Here is an 18,488-nt window from a genome sequence, read left to right as displayed (position 1 = left end):
ACAACAGGAGCACAAAAGAGCATCTCTGATTCATTAGCTGTATTTATTTCTGTAGTAGAGGGATTCAAGCATGATTGGGGGTAAGAAATATTCTCCTAGGTAGCGTAGGGATCTAGAGAATCTGTGGCTTTTATTTTTACGTTAAAATGCATAAAGTAGAAAAACAAATCACTGATTAGGGAGTCAAGAGGCCTGGGTCCTTCACTCTATTGGTTTGTGTAAGCCTTAGGAACTCATTTAACTTTCCCAAGTCATGATTTGCTTGGTTGTCAAATGGAATGTAGTTGGGAGGAGATAATAAGCATCTGAGACTCCTTTGTGTTATGACATTTTTTGGTTCAATGGTATCCTTGCCTTAAGAATTCCTGCTACGGTTCGTGTGTAAACACTGTATAGATATACAATTCTCAGCAACAACTGGGTTTTCTTAACACAGAGGGTAGGGCTAGACGGCTATGATTTTAGGGTAATTGGTTACATGACGTTGGGCTTGACACTGATGAGGAGGCTCTCCTTGCTTTAAGAAAAGACAAAAATCCCAAAGGAAAAGGGGGACTATCATGTAATGAGACATAAGGAACAGGGAAAAGAAGAACAAAAGAACCAGAACAAAGAAAGGAGGGATGACCAGGAGAACAGGCATTAGAAAGGAGGGTAACAAAGAGATGGTAGACCCCTCGGCTGGATGGGGACCCAGTCAATGCTTGTGCTACTGAGAAAGCCGAGGACTACGTTGTGAATCTGTGGGAGCCACATGCTCTTAACACCGAAGCTGAGATAGGCGGCTCTCACTGGCGCCTGTACAGCACGCAGCGTGTAGCAGAGCCAGTCAGCCCGGGCCCGCTCTTGCCTCCTGCTATTTGCTATAACACCTTTATTGCCTCCAGTTAGTTACTCACACTGTGCTCATTCCCATCTGTCAAGGAGAGCTGCCTTCCAACATTCTGTCCTTCTTTTCTTCTATTAAAGAGATCCTCCCAGCGTGGCTGCAAAGCATGGAGCGGATACTGAGCTCTGAGATGAGGCAAGTTTGGAGTGGGGTGAGCAATGATTTTCTCATTTCCTGGTCCCAAGAAATGAGGGAGATGTGACTGTAGGGTCCTGCCCAAGACCCTCCTGCAGAGACAGCTGTGGGAAAAGGAGGTCCTCATGGCTGGCTGGCTGGCTGGAGGCCTGTCTACTCGGCCTGGTAGCAGAGGGCCTGGGGTCGCTGCCTGGACCGAGTGTCAACAGCTGTAATTGACTCCTATCCCGTCACAGATGTTTACCAGCTCCTCAACCGCTCTCAGCTGCTTTACACTAATTTACTTCTGCTTTACAGCCTCCTCTCTTCCTTCTCCCTCCTACAAGGGCCAGCCAAGGCCGGTGATTACTATTTGAGCAAGAGACTGCACTAATGTGAATATGTCTGATCAGGTGATTGAAGTTACAGACCAGTGGGCTGCAAATAACTGCTCATCGGGGTTTTTGGTGGGCAAAATTACCCAACTGTTTTCTCTGCTCAGTAAGGCCCATTCATTCACTAAATTCCTCCCACGTTTTCCGGTCTTGAATACATTCCTTCCTGTATAGATGTCCAGGGTGCCGTCATGTTTACCTCAAGATCTCCTGAGGAGGGAGGTCATAGGTCACCAAGCAGAGCAGGACTGTCATCATGAAACAAGTCATAATGCCTCATTGACACTTTTCGTCTAGAGAGGAAATAAATAAAGGACTGGGTTTGGTCTGCCAGCTACCTCTACTTACAATGGAAAATATCACAATGCAAATAAGAAATGTTGTACTTGTGAAATTAAAAAGAAAAGGTTTATGCCACTATTCTCAGTGATGGGCTAAAGCAAATCACTGGTGGCTCAGTTCAGGGTGATGACGATGATGGTTTTTTTTAAAATTTACTTATTTTTCTTTTTGTAAAGTATCTGTACCTCAAGGCAATGGAAGAAGAACAGAGTCAAGCACAACCCAGAGAACCAGTGCCAAATGAGTCAGTATGTGAATTATCTGCCCTGAGGACTCTTTTTAAAGTCAGGCCCAAGAATCCCCCCTTGCAGGTAGGAGAGTCTGAGTGCTGTGAAGGGTAGCCAAGCCCCACACCCCATTTCTGAGTTGCCCCGGCCACATCCAAGGTCAATGGGACGGCAGTGGGCACCAGATAGCCTTTGCTGCCTCTAATTACATCCCACAACCCCAACTCAGCTGACAAGCCAAGACCTTGCATCCGGAGGCAGCCAAAGGCTGATGGATTCTCTACAGCTGTCTATTGTCTCTGGCAATATGACCTCTCTTGGCATGATTATTTGAACTGACGATAAAACTTAAAAAAAATAAAGTTTTCATTGAACTTTTTACCGTTAAAAAAAAGAGCAAAAATGAGCAAGTTTAAAGTTCACATGGTGCACAAGTGGTCTCCCACCAGCCAAAAAGCCCCTCCTCTCTGTTTTCTTCCTGTATACATTTAGATAAACTAGATTCCCCATATATTTGTCTGATATTAGTCCTTTGGTTTGAGGCACCCAGCTGGCAAGCATAAGTCATCTATGGTGATTAAATTTAGTAGAGTATCCATGCAAGTGCCAGGAGCTCCAGAGCCCTTAATGGAACTTTGGCAGGCAAGGCAGCAATAATTGTACAGCAGGTACAAGGCAAGGGGGAGTCTGGGAGTTCAAGGAGCTGTAATCGTCTCCCTTCTTTGCCCCAGCAGTTCAGAAAGTGCACGAGGATCTAAATTAGGTGTTATTTTAGATTACAGCTTGTCACACCTGACGCAAGTGACACCATCAGGCAGCCAGATGCCAGTTGGAAATTTGTTGATATCGAGGGATGGCAATTTTTGGCTCATTTATTCATTCAATCGGTCATTCAAATAACATGGGTCATGCCCATCAAGAAGATATGTCAGTCTCTGGACACAGGAATCTTTTGGTGATCCCTGAGACATAAAAGAGCAAGTTTGGAATTATCACTGCTAAATGCCTGTTCATCCAGGACTGCTAGACAGAGGGCACTCCCCTAGAGGAGCTCTGACATTTTATGGAGTATTGAAAATCAAATTTGATTCTCCTTGTGAAGAACCAGAGAAACTGGTCCACTTTACTCCTGAGAGGAAAATTAAGAGGTTCCCCTACAAATTTATAGTAGCCATATGGATGGGCCTTCCTTTTACCTCCCTACTATGGCCTTGAGTTGAGGGAAGTGGAGTTGGGCTAAAACTGTACTCATTTATGTATCGAATACCTACATATGCAAGGCCTCATGTGGACAAAAGATTAATTAAACATGGGCCGTCCTTGACCTAAAGGGAGAAAAACCTTTTCATATGTAATTGCAGTCTAATTCTGGTAAGGGCTGTATGAGAAAATGGACAGTCTGTGGTAAGTTGTTTATAAGAATCCCAGAGAGAAAATTCATTTCTTGAACATGAAAAGATAGATATAAACATATATTAAAAATAATAATATAGATTTTTTTTAAAATGCAGGCAGTGCTTTATAAATTGTAGAAAGCAATTGAGACAAGAATGTTAAAGAGTGAGTGAGATGGATTAAGCTAATGTAGTAAATAATTCCTTAGACTCTTGAAAATGGTACTGTTTGAAGTTTGCATTTTTTAAATTAAAGATTCCAGGAAACTAGAGACTTCTGGGTAATGTTTAAATCATTGGGAATTGATCTGACATTTAATGGCAAAACGTTGACTCTCTAAGGCCATAACAAAGTCAATGGGTCAGGGCACCTCCATTACCTAACCTTAGCTGGTCTCTTTCCATGACATATCAGAGTATTGATCCAGATGGTTATGTGGGATTGGGCATGGAGTTCTCTATCCTTATTTTAAAGTTCTTAAAAAACTGGGTCTAAATAGTATGTTATATTCTGCCATGATTTGCATTTTTGTGTGATCCCACAGAAGGAACCTGCTCTGTCTCTTATTTATCCTCCTATTTTGATTTGTCTGTACTCCCTGGACAAAACTTGAGTCTTCTTCTGAACACTCTCTATCCAGTGTTCATTCACTGAGGGTCTTAACATTCTCTAGGCTTCCATTCTATATTTTGCCTTCAAACTTCATTGATCCTCCAAACTTCAGTGATGCTACCGGAAGGGTAGTCAGTTTTGATGTTCATTGAGCTGTGATCCTGAATGATTGAATAAAATTTGCCATCTATATTGCTAAATATGCCTTTATGTTTTGGACCCATTGTTAACAAAAGGGTGCTAGCTTAACTACGATATATAGTCTACCCTTACTTATATACTTTCTGTTTGCACTCTGAAGGTTGATTGCTTTTTGAGTTTACCTCTTAGTTATTATACTTTATTTGACTATGGAAATGTTGGGCACTGGCTTCCTAGGTTCAAACTGTGATTTCAACAATGAAGGAATAATATATGTATTTTAAACTGAAGTGTAGTTGATTTACAATGTTTCAGGTGTACAGCAAAGTGATCCCATTATACATACATATATATATATTCTTTTGCAGATCCTTTTCCATTATACGTTATTACAAGATATTGAATATAGTTCCCTGTGCTACACAGTAGGTCCTTGTTGTTTACCTATTTTATATATAGGTTCAATTTTTAAAAATTGAACCTATATATCTGTTAATCCCAAACTCCCAGTCCATCCCTCCTGCCCACCCCCACCTTGACAACCACAAGTGTGTTCCCTATATCTGTGAATCTGTTTCTGTTTCATAGATAAGTTCACTTGTTTCATATTTTAGATTCCACATATAAGTGATATCGCGTGGTATTTGTCTTTCACTGTCTGACTTACATCACTTAGTATGATAATCTCTGGGTCCATCCTTGTTGCTGCGAATGGTATTATTTCATTCTTTTTTTATGGCTGAGTAATATTCCAATGAAGGAAAAATTTAATTTCTAACACTGTAGGACTATATCTTAAGCTTTTCCAAACAGCTTTCAGACATATTTTAACATTTTACTCTCATAACTCATCTATGAAATAGGAGTATATGCTAATTCATGAGATCAAGCAAATACATTCCCATTACAGATGACTAATATAATATAGGAACAGTTTTCTCTGCAAAGGACCCAGTACAATTATTCTTGTACTTGCATGTTCCCTTCATGTTCTTATTAAGACCATAAAAGGGCTTAGAGGGTGTGGTGGAGATTACAAGTTGTCCACCCAAATCTGTACTCCATTGCTTCTGCAGTAAGATAATGTCATAACTGGGATAAAGCTGCCCATCCATGGACTGTATTTTCCTGCTTCCTCTGCAGCTAGTGTGGCCATAACACTAAGCTCTCTCCGGTGAAGTGTAAGCAAAAGTGATAGATGCCATTCAAGGCTTGCCTTGAAAACTTGCACGCTCACTTCTACAGCTTTTTTTGTTTTTTACTCTCCCACAGGCTGAAATAATGATGACAGGATGGACCTTAGGAGCCACCTGTTGAAGGTGTCAGGACTAGCCTCACTCTGCGCTGGGTTTCTGCATGACTGAGTGGAGCAGAGCCTCCCCACCATCCCCCTTTCCTCTCGGATGGTTTCTGGAGAGATAAATCTACTTGTGTTTTATTTCAACCATTACATTTTCAGGGATATTGATTCAGCAGTTTAATTAATATGGACAGCTACTCGATTTTACCTGGAAAAACTTCAAGAGCATTTAAGTCAGGACTGGTGATGATGAGACTGAAAATGATCAAGCCCTGACTTTACACCCTCTCTCCATTGTATATTTGATGGGGAGGGGGAAGGTTAGGAGCACAGGAGAGAAGAATAAAAGAGAGGTAGGTCAAGGGTGAAGAAGGCAGTGTGGAGGCAAGAATTGAACTACAGAGAGGTTTTCACTTCCTCAGAAATGAGTGAACTAAGAACATTTAAAAAATTGACCCAAAGGGGGAGGGGGTTGGGGGAGGGCTAGAGAGGGAGGTTGGGGTTACGGGATGTAAGCTTTCATATATAGAATGGATAAACGACAAGGTCCTACTGTACAGCACAGGGAACTATATTCAATATCCTATGATAAACCATAATGGAAAAGAATATTAAAAAAGAATATATACATATCTGAATGACTTTGTTGTACAGCAGAAATTAATACAACACTGTAAATCAACTATACTTCAATTAAAAAAAAATCTTTTTAATTGAAACAGAAACCCTCCCTGCTTTTTTTTTTTAACTACATATAGTCTTTATTGAGTATTCTAAACTCATTGGATGTCACCAACTAATGAATTCTAAATTCTTTGTGTTTGATTCACTCTTCATTCCAGTGAGTCAAACACCAAGAATTTAGCCAGGGTTCTAAAATAAGCACTGCGAGAACAGTCACCCTGGACACGTATTGAGGAAAGTAACCTCCACGTTTTCTTCTTAAGTCTTTTCCAATCAAATTGTGTCCTTTTTCTTTAGCACATGTCACTTAGATTTTATCTTAGTAGGTCATCTCAAAAGACTGTGTGCTAGAATCCAGAGAAATAGAGAGATAAGCATCACCAACATTTATTGATGGTACAACTACTTAATATCTTCCAGAGGTGCTGAAACAAACACATTCACACGAAAACAGGGCCAGATAGAGACTTTAAAGGGCTCTCACAGACAAAACCATGGGGGGAGTGTGTACAGTAATCCAGAGTCATCACTGCCCTAATAGTATCTGACCTGAACCTGGCACAGCTTCAGAAAAAGCCATGTGTTCAGGCTAAAACAAGAATGAGAAAAAAGGAGAACGTTGCTTTCTTCTAATGTGGTAAATAGGGCATGAAGGTTTTATAGTTTGCTAGTAGAACCAGTTTTACAAGTTCTCTACTTACCCACAGGACTTAGCCTTAGGGAGAAAAAATAGTTTTATTCAGAAGATACCTTAAGACTTTTGGTAGAACATTTGAATTTGGTATCCAGAATGAAGAACTAGACTGAAGTTGTTATGTCTACATTTATTGGGATGAAGTTTGAAACTGGAACTATTACATTAGATATTTTTTTCATGTGTGCCATACTTCCCATTTCTGTTTTTGATATGAGGAAGTGATAAAAGAAAGCTTCTTATGTGTCCTCTTAAACTATGTGGAGTTGGGGGGACCGAACCCCCTCCATTAAAAATCTGACTATAACTTCACAGGTGGCCCTCCATATCCAGGGCTGTGCATCCACAGATTCAACCAGGGTGGATCGTGTAGCACTGTAGTACATATTTATTTTTTAAAAAAATCCACGTGTAAGTGGACTTGCACAGTTCAAACCCATGTTGTTCAAGGGTAGAATCCTCGTATTCGTTTAATTTGCTTTCCCAGATTGTTTACTTTAAATATCAGGAAATGATCATTCATTTAATGGATCCAGGTCTTTGACTTTTCTCAGTCTGGAGAAGAAATAGCTTTAAGTAGGAAATCCCCACCGGGTATCAATATGTGCGTCCCTCTGGGTGAGTGCGCGTGAGAGAGAGATAGTGGCAGAGAAAGGACACAGAGAGAGGAGACAGAAACCATGAAGCCTTAAGGTAATAAAATCATCTGCAAAGTTGTTGAACAATAATATATTTGCACATTTCAAGTTTCCTTTCCCTTCAAGTTTCAGTGTCACTCAGTGGAGTTGAGGTGACTTTTCCTTATGTCTGCTACTGCAGACAGTACCGAGGAGACAGCAGAGAAAGAGGCATACAAAGAGAAAAGGACTATATGTGTGTTTGTATGTAAAGTTTGTCTCATTCATTCCTCTCTCCTGGCTCAGTTAGTGGGAAGTAGTCTCATACCAGTTCTTTCCTTTAACAACTTGTCTGCTTTGATGAAGACAAATTAACTTCAGCTTTTTGTGACCCTTAGGGAAATATTCTATATCTAGTGGTGATACTGATTTTATTAAAGCCAGTGTGAAATCTCTGCTTCCCTAGGAAGAAAATTTTATTTTTCTTCACTGAAGATTGAATAAGAGAAAAAGAATCTGAATAAATATTATATTCAATTCTAAAAGATATAAATACAGAGTGGGAAGAGATCGCCTTTAAACTTCAAGTTTGGAACTAAATACACATATATTTAGACATATATTTTACATATTCTTAATTGAGAATATTAATACAATTATAAAGCCTTAATAACGGAATGTTTTTATCCACTCAAAAATTAAAGTTTTCATTACATTTAAACAACTTTTTCTGAATCAGGAACAAATTGCTTCTCTTCCTTCCTTCATTTGAGGAGCTAAAATAAGTTTTTGTTCTTAACTTTTATCTTAAAGATCTGGCTATGCAGCTGATAGCTGGCTTAGCAAGGTATGCTCACATCTTCCACAAGGACCTCTCTGATATTTAGAGTCAATCCTGGCAGGAGTTTTGAAGTTCTAAAACAATCTCACAAAGTTTTCTTGTCTCTAATGATTCTCCGGGACTGTGAGAGCTCAGGTATGCCAGAAAGGTACTTGAAAAGAACAAGAAGTACAAGATGGCTTTGTTCCATTCAAATTAGGGTAGCTGCATTACTGCTATATATATTTTTTTCCCCAGTAAAAGCTGTTCCTCTGTGCTTCTCCCTATCTCCCAAACTTCAGCATTCTGGATCACAAAAAAGTAAACTATGTGACAGTCCTATCAACAAGCAGCCCATATTTTTGTTAAGTAAATGGGGGAAATTAGAATTGATTTCTTATTACCGAAAAGATACTATTGTCAAAATAAGTGATCAGTTGAGCAAGAAGGGAAAATTCAGCCCGTTGTCACCATCACTCAAGGCAAGGCTGCACTCAGCCTAAAAATGAAAGGGAGATGAGTTGAAAATGAAGACTTTCTATATACTGCTTTGTACTCAACTCTTCTTTCAACCTCTGCTAGGAAGGAGAATGTGTCTTCCCTCCCAAGCAAGGAGCAGCAGGGGTTATCTTTTCCCGGAGGAGCTGAAATTTGTTTCCTTGTCAGAGGAGACAGACGAGGTCAGAGAAGACTCCGCCTCCCGGAACCAAAGTGCAGAAGCTGTGATTCTGGTTCATGACAAGAATGACGAGTGCTTATTGGCAGAGAAATCAAGCAAGACACCATCTCGCTTGCTGGACCACAAATTGCAGCACTGATTTAGAAATTATATACAGGACTTTTTGAGCCATGCCAAGGACCCCTTTCCCATTTTAGTGTCACTAGTGGTTAGTTTGCTTATTACGTGTCATATCATTTTTTTTAACATCTTTATTGAGGTATAATTGCTTTACACTGTTGTGTTAATTGCTGCTGTATAACAAAATGAATCAGTTATACATATACATATATCCCCATCTCCCCTCCCTCTTGCATCTCCCTCCCACCCTCCCTATCCCACCCCTCTAGGTGGTCACAAACCACCAAGCTGATCTCCCTGTGCTATGTGGCTGCTTCCCACTAGCTATCTATTTTACATTTGGTAGTGTATATATGTCCATGCCACTCTCTCACTTAGTCTCAGCTTATGCTTCCTGTGTCCTCAAGTCCATTCTCTACATCTGCGTCTTTATTTCTGTCCTGCCCCTAGGTTCTTCAGAACGCTTTTTTGTTTTTTTTTTTTAGATTCCATATATATGTGTTAGCATATGGTATTTGTTTTTCTCTTTCTGACTTACTTCACTCTGTATGACAGACTCTAGGTCCATCCACCTCACTACAAATAACTCAATTTCATTTCTTTTTATGGCTGAGTAATATTCCATTGTATATATGTGCCACCTCTTCTTTATGCATTCATCTGTTGATGGACACTCAGGTTGCTTCCATGTGTGATATCATTTTTTAAGAGCCATGAAACTATGCAAAGAATAGAAAGACCGTAATATGGTCCTGAGGGGATACCACTGCTTGAAAAGCAAAAATGCTCGTGTATTAAACATGTCCCCACAGGAATGAGAAAGAGTAAACTATTTGAAGCAAAATGAATGTGATTGGAAGTATCGATATTTCTACATGTCTTTTCCCTCCAACTTTTTATTTTGAAAAATATAAAACCTACAGAAGATTGCAAGTACAATATGATAAACATGCATAAGTCCTTCATGTAGATCTGTGCTAATAGGGTATCTGCTATCCATATGTGGCTAAATGGCCACTTGGAAAGTGGCTAGTCCAAATTGAGCTGTGCTGTTCTACATGCCTTTCTAAAAATAAATACTTCCTAAAGTTTTCTGAAAAGTGAACAGATTCTTGGTCCCTAAACCAATCAGATAAAAATTATATACATGTATATAGGTATAGTATATTATATATACATATGTATGAATTTATGTTAATAAATATAAGGAACATGTATATGTGTAGCTCTGAGCACGTATGTTTATCCATGGATCTAGTCTTCATTTTCAATAAATCACGCAGAAAAAAGTGATTGTTTAGAAAGGTAGGATTGAAGTGTAGGCATTTAGCTTTTAAAATCTCTTTCATGTTTCTCCTAAGGAGTAGACTGAGGCCTGATGAGTTTAGTTATTCTCATATGAAATATATAATAGAGTAGAAATAACAGAATCTTTCCCTTTTTTTTGTAAAATAAAATGAAGACATACATCAAAAATGGAAATTTTAAATACTAAGATGTTTCTTTCCGATGATTGTGATTTTACTAGTGAGTTTAGATCTAAAACTTACCTGTTTGAAATCTTCTTTGTTCCTCTTCCTACTCCAATGCAAGCTAAAACATAAATATAGAATGGTTAAATTTATTTGTAATCAATTCTAAATCCAGTAATCAATATTCAAAGATTCAATAAATCAGTGAAGTCATTGAAAAGTTTAAAAACTGACAGTCAGTGACTTTGATCCTCTTTCTATCTGCTCCCATGTGAAATGTGACAAGTTTATTTAATAAGTAAATAGAACATACCCAAAAGAATGGTGTTCCCTCTAATTAGTCCCTCCCTTTGCAAGGTGATTCTCTCATAAAAGTTTTTTGTTTTTTTAAAAATCATATTTCTATTACTATCCACCTAAGTGCTATATCATGCTATCATGCTTCTTGGTAAGTAGATTTGAATCTTGCAAACTAACAAACTTGTTTAAAACCAAGCAGGGTGATAAAACTGAAAAAACTACCTCTATTAGTCTGCTCATGCTGCCATAATAAAATATCATAGACTGGGTGGTTTAAACAACAGAAATTTATTTCTCACGGATCCAAAAGCTGGAAAAGATCAAGGTGCTGGCAAAGTAGGTTTCATTCTGAGGCCTCAGTAGTTGTTGTGGCACGCGGGCTTCAGTAGTTGTGGCTTGTGGGCTCTAGAGTGCCACAGGCTCAGTAGTTGTGGTGCACGGGCTTAGTTGCTCCGCGGCACGTGGGATCTTCCTGGACAAGGGCTCGAACCCGTGTCCCGTGCATTGGCAGGTGGATTCTTAACCACTGCACCACCAGGGAAGCCCCCTGCTTTTCTTTTAACAGAGTCAAAGTTTTCTTACTAATTTTTTCTTTTGTTGATTTATTATTGTTCAACTCTTTGTCATATAACATTGCAATTTATTTTTGCCAGGTTTTCTTTTGCCTCTTGATTTAGGGTACTTATTTTATAGAAATGTTCACACCTGTAGGAAATCTATCAATTTTATCCTGCCAGGCAGTGATTCTCAAATTTAGTGCGCATCAAGATCTCTTAATGTATTCATGAAAACACAGATTCCTGGGCTCCACCATCAGGGGGTATTATTCAATAACCCTTTGGTGTGGTCCTGGCAACTGTTTTTAGCAGTAACTGAGCTGATTCTAAATGAAGTGGTTAATAAACCACACTGTGAAATACTGCCTTACAATTTCTTACTTTGCATTAATACTTAGGGCTTCTCATGGTAATATCACATAAATAGCTACCTATATTTTCTCCTATTTTCTCATGTTGCCATCTTTCTACATCTATCTATTTAGTTCAGCTGGAATTTATCTTACTATATGCTTTATCCCAAGATATTGAACCATATTTCCTATCACAATTTATTGAACAGCAACACATTTCCCCAATAATTTATAATTCCAACTTTATCATTTACTACAAAGTTATAAATACTTGAGGCTTTTGCTGAGTTTGTTTTTCTGTCCCACTAAATTATCTACCTACTCCAGCATACTGTTTTAATTACTGTATCTTTTCAATGTATCTGTTACTATGAAAAATGTCTCGTCCCCATTACTCTTCTTACACAAAACTATTTTGGCATTTCTCACCTGTATAATTAAAAAAAAGTTTGTCAAATTAATTTCTGAAAGTTTATTGGAGTTGTGTTTAATCTATGAAATAGTTTGAGGAGACGGCACATCTGTGCAATGTTAGGTGCTTCCCACCCCTAAAAGTAACCCCCAAAGGCCACACCTACTAATACTAATACTCTCAGCTTTGGGGGTAAGAATTTCAACATATGAATTTTGGGGGATAGAGATATTCAGACCATAGCAACCATAAAAGAAGCTATGAATAAACAGAGATGTATAACACCACAAGGTGTTGGCAGGACCATGCTCCCTCTGCAAACTGTAGGGGCACCCTTCCTTGCCTCTTCCTAGCCTCTGGTAGTTTGCTGGCAATCTTTGGTGTTCCTTGGCTTGCAGCTGTATAATTCAATTGTCACATGGCATTCTCCCTATTTATGTATATGTATATACGTATATATATAGTTATTAAAATTTTAGTAAATCAGGATGTGTTTTTTATTAATATAAGCTCCTAAGCTATTCCAATAAGTATTAAAATACTGATACTGATATAGGCTTATTAGATTTTCTCTATATAGTCTCACATACATACGAATGTGTTTGAATACATGTAAATATAAAGTTTTTCTCATGCTTTGTACTATTTCCCAAGATTCCTAATACTCCACAGTTACTAAGGCAGGCAATGTTGTCATAGGTCTGACATGAGAAAGGCATTTGCAGTCTATAACCTAATATATCTATTTTTCCTTCAGAGTTTAGAAAATCATTTCATTTGATTTTTTCTATGATTAAGTAAAAAGCTGTTTTATTAACATTCTATTTCCCTTCAAAACTTTTCAGGGTAATGAAGACTTCTGAAAAGTTTAAGATTTTCTCTGCCAAACAGACTGTCTGTATTTAAATATTTATGAGAATGTACATTATATGTACCCTCTAAAACACAAACAGAATGTATTTTTGTTATTTATTAGGAAATACTTTGATTAATTAAACAGATATTAGAATTGTACACCACTTTAGGGCTGTTTGATTCAAAAGAGTATTTGGTTTCAGTGATAATTTCCATTATGAAAAAGCTTAAAAATGTGATCTTATTTCCTTTTCATAATCTCTTCTCAGGAAAGTAAACAGGAACCATTAAAGTTGTACCTAGTGCTTCTCAGGGGTTACTTCACTGGCTCAATCCAACTCTCAAGTGTGCTGGCCTTTTTCCTTTTAAGGACAGTGAAGTCCTGTCTGGGAAGGCTATGGCGTCATGCACAGGGGAGCCACAGCCAGGGAGAGGAAAGCCATCCCCTGACCAGGTTTGATATTGCCCCCATCAGGAGCATCTCTACAATGGAAAGTTGCAATGACTGTCCAGCTGTTTAAAGAGCAGGGGTTATCTATTTTATATATAAAGTAGATAACTAATAAGGACCTACTGCATAGCACAGGGAACTCAACTCAATACTCTGTAATGGCCTATATGGGAAAAGAATCTAAAAAAGAGTGGATTTATGTATATGTATAACTGATTCACTTTACTGTACACCTGAAACTAACATAACATTGTACATCAACTATACCCCAATAAAAATTTTAAAAAAAGGATATATTAGCTAATATTATAATCTCTAAAAAAAGGAAATGGTTGCTCTAAACTAAGAATAAAATGAGTTTTATTTTTAAGACCAAAAAAAGAAGAGCAGGGATGCAGTCAGGCCAGAGAATGAACTTCAATTTTCATAAACTAACAAAACAACAAAAGTAAGAGAGAAATCATTATTCTCTATCTAAACTGGAGGTCCAAACAAATCCTCCCTGATTTAATGTGCAGATTCTGTTACAGTGCGTGCCAACCGCAGGGATTTTCCAACTGTTTCATGACTCTTGGGCAACTTTGCCTTTTCATTTGGCTTTTAGCTGAGCAGGCTATGGGCTTTTAGGTTTAGCTTAGGGAAGCTGCCCCCTACTGGGCTTTGGTTGGTAGGAGAACTCCTGGACTTAGGAAGGGAAGCTGCTGTACTTGCCCCTGAATGACCCCGGGACTTTGGAACCTTCTGGATGACACAGTTGCTTACCCTCTTTTTATCAATCTGAAAACCCAGTCAAGCGATACATTTCCAATCCCCTGACAGTCTCATGACCAACTTGTAGGCATTAGGCAAAACAGTCTAGAAGCACTGTCATAAAGTTGTTTACTGGCCTCTGTCTCAGGAAAACTTTACCGTGTCCTGGCAAATTTTATGCTCACGACACCAACTCTGAGAAGTCAAGAGTATTATGTAGAATAGTAACGTTCTTAAAATTGACTCATGAACTGGGCTGTGAGTAGCTGACTTATCCCTGGTCTAACAGAGAGGATGTAAAATGGCCCAGCCATGTACTTCCTCAAAGTCAATGACAGTAGAAATGAGGAAGGGGTCAGTCAAGTAAGAGAAAGCCTAGACAAAGGCCAAGTCAGGACCAAAGAAGCTGTCAATCTCTCTGCACTTTTCACACATGCCCAAACAATGCACTCAGCCGATACTGGAACAAAATGAAGATAAATGTTATATGTAGTTTGTTCTGATATAACTGTCACTGTCATAGGGCACAAGCTCTCTATGCGAATACTTCTGTTTCATTGATCACACTTTTCTTTTGAAAATGTAACTAAATGTCATTTCTACTGCTGCTTTTGCTTTACAAATAGTCTCTGAGTATTTAATTATATATGATAGAAGTTAATATTTCTTTGTTGGATGTGAGAAAGGTTATTATAGTATGCAATGTAGTAAAATATTTGTTTTATGGAAAGAGAGAAATGCTCAATCATTTTAATTTACATTCCTGTGCAACTTGGGTCATGCTGCCCTAAGGAGTTCTGTTTTCTAAAGAATAAGTCTATGGGGTGACTTCATCACAGATTCCGGTTACAGCATGAAACAAACACAGCCTGGGGGCTTTTGCTACGCATAGTACCTTAATTTTCTAGAACAAGACAAAAGACAGTTATAATAAGTAATTTTGAATAAAACTCTGATTTATTATCATTTTATTTTAAAGACCTCCATGAGTTTGAGATAATTAACACAAACTTTCATGCTCTGATACAGTATAAGGAACAAAAAGAAATCTGCTAGTGATATAGTTTTAAATGCAATTTTAAAACAAAATATGTAAGACCAATTGTTTTTTTATGATCAAGGAAAGACAAGTTACCAAACTGCCATTAGGAATTTATGTTGGTATGAGTGTCTTTATTTCAATTAAAGAGAGACATGATACATCAAAAATAATGATAGTAGATTAAATTATGCCTTAAATACAGGTAAAGAAAGAGGTCTTTCTTCTTTTCTTTCTTTTTTTTGGAGCCAATAGGGTAGAAATTGGAGTGGCCAGCAGGGGGCTTCTTTTAGCTTTCTCCTTTAAGTGCTAAACTGAAAATACATTTTAGTCTTTAGTTTCATAAATAAGGAATAAAGTCTACACAAAACATGTTTTTCTTCTTTTTAGTTTATTCTCCTTTCTACTCCCCTTCCCACCACTATTCTTTCTCAAGACCTGTAAAATGTGATCCCTGCTGCCTGGGTTGGCCACTGCTGGCTCTGCACCAGCTTCCCTATCCCAAATTAATATTCTATTTTTGAAAACTTCCTGGCAGGGTAGGGAGATTTGGATGACAGGCTTTCCACCAGATGTAAATTAAAATTAAATTAAGAGCAAAGAAGTATATTCTGGTTTGATGATTTAAATGGCAGTTAGAGAAACCTGGTTTCACCCTGAAACATTTGGAAAGGACTTTCTGAAATTATGGGCTTGAATAGTAGTATAAAAGTTAATGAATGGCCGTGTAATATGACATTTTAAAAGAGTGTTATGTTTTCGCAGGAATTTGAGAGTGTGTGAAAGGCGTCCAGAACTAATCGGCAGACTCTGACCGATTTTGGAACATAACTCCAAATCATCTTCCCATCCTGTTTGATCTGCATAAAGTTTTACCTGTTCTTTACCTTCTTTTTTGGGCCCATTTCATAGATGTAGGCTCAAGAACTTTACTGACAGCGTATAACAATTCACCAGACAGGGAATCAGAAGGCAAAATTGTGGGATTTTGTGTTATCCAAGTGAAATCTCAAGATAAATAGAAACTGACCTCATATACTTTTTCAAATAAGAGTTGGGTCCTGACAGAGGAGGCAAACAAGACATCTATAAGGATTTTGAAGTCAGTAATTCCAGGTTCAACATCCAATATACAAAATTATGTTAGGGTTTTGTTTTAACTTTAGAAAATGAAACTTTGATTGTCAGGGAAATACAGATAATACAGAACAGACCGACTTAGTGTCATGTTTCCCAAACTGGGACATGGGTTACTGAAACCACAGGATGAGCCTACAGCTACTTTCTATTGTGCCAATCTACATAGGGATTTGGAATAAAAGAAGTAATTTAACTGTCAAAAAATTTCAAACACCTTTATGCTAACCCAATAGTGCCATGTTATAAAGTAGAATATAAAATTCAAATGATTTGCCTAGATAAAATATGAACCTTTAAGAAATTGTGAACATGCAGATGTCCACTATAGATTGATCATTCCCCTCCTCCCAATCCTCCCACCCCATACACCAGGATACTAGTAAGATAAATGCTCTGGAAGCCAAACTATCAGATTTCTCACCTTGGCATAATGGTTGATTCAGTAAACTCTTTATGCATCAGTAAAATTGGTCACGGCTTTTAACCCAATTAAGGAATTCTTAGAAAATTAGGATTATAGAGTTGACTATTGCCTTATTTCATTTGTATGGGTAAAGTATAAACATCACTATAAATGTGTGTGTTGAGAGTCTTGGGATCTACCTGAGAGAAAAAGAAGAGAGAGGGGTTGGAAGCAGAGATATCACGACTATGACTAAAACATAACTGTGATTTATATGTGCTTGCATAGCTTTGTCCTCTACCATACCTTAGTTCTCAGGATTATCCTTCAAAACTGGGAAGAAATGCATTTTTATTACTGGATGATTTAACCAGTGGCCAAGATTATGACTTATAACCTTGGATTTTAAGACTGTCTATGGGCATAATTTGAGCCTGAAATTTAATAGATTCCCTCTCTGGTCCTAAAAGAAGAGGTCAATAAGGGAAGGCTACTTTTATCTAGTTGTAGTTTATAAAACAGTTCCTAGGAATGACATCGCAGTGCCACTTACTTGGTACAAATTACTCCTCAGTATCTGTCAGGACAACTATCCCAACGAAAAGATGCCTTTTTATTTTGAGGCTCTGATGAGCGTTAAAGTAAATGTGCAAAAATAAAACCCCTAATATTCTTTCTTTTAAAAAATACTCTCACTTTCCCCTTTTGAAAATTTCTTTTTCTTCTGTGAATGGGAATGAGAAGTGAAAGTTAATGTATGTAATCATTCATTCATTGAACTTGGCTATCCTTTGAATTTTTCTTGCCTGGTTATTATATTGTTTTGAAAAACTTTGATAGAAAAATATTAAGAGGAAAACAAATGAAAGGTAGACCAGTCGGTTGTATGGCACTAACTTTTAATTAAAATATGTCTAACTTTTTTCAGGTATAGGCTATTCATATCTAATTACACAGAGTCTTATTGTCAAAGAGGAGGTGCTTGGTTCTCTTTCTTCTATATTCCCTCTTCACGCTCAGTATATTTCCCAGTATTTTGTGCTGGAGACCTCTTAAAAAAACCACAAAAACCCCCAACCATATAATCAATCAATCTTATGCTGAAAAAGAACCTTAGAGAGTATGATACATTGATTCTATTAATGGCTCCAATTTTCCATGGACAATTGTTCCATGCCCTTTGGTAGAACCTCCCATCTTGGTCCTAACTTGGCTCTGTGACTTGCTTTGGTCAATGGGCTTATAGCTGACTTGATGCAAGTAGAAGCTTGAAACAACACTTCTGCATTTCTGCTTCCCTTTGTGGATTCCTGCCACTGCTGTGAGAACATGCCCTGACTAGTCTGCAGGAGAGACACACGAGAAGGCCAATGAAGGACCAATGAAGAACCAATGAAGAAGAGCTGAGTTTTCCCAGTGATGCCATCAAGATAAGCTAATCACAACCGATCAGTCATCTGACAGCAGATGTATGTGTGAGCCTAACTGAGATCAGCCAACCCACTGTTTGAAAGAAAGGAATAAGTGGCTGATGTCTTCAGCCACTAAGTTTGGGATGGTTTGTTTAGCAGCAATAGCAGATTGATATACACTCTTGCACTGTTGGTGGGAATGTAAATTGATACAGCCACTATGGAGAACAGTATGGAGGTTCCTTAAAAAACTACAAATAGAACTACCATACGACCCAGCAATCCCACTACTGGGCATATACCCTGAGAAAACCA

Source organism: Physeter macrocephalus, chromosome 1 (genome assembly GCF_002837175.3).
Source record: "Physeter macrocephalus isolate SW-GA chromosome 1, ASM283717v5, whole genome shotgun sequence".
Classification (NCBI taxonomy): domain Eukaryota; kingdom Metazoa; phylum Chordata; class Mammalia; order Artiodactyla; family Physeteridae; genus Physeter; species Physeter macrocephalus.
This window is presented reverse-complemented; position numbering follows the sequence as displayed.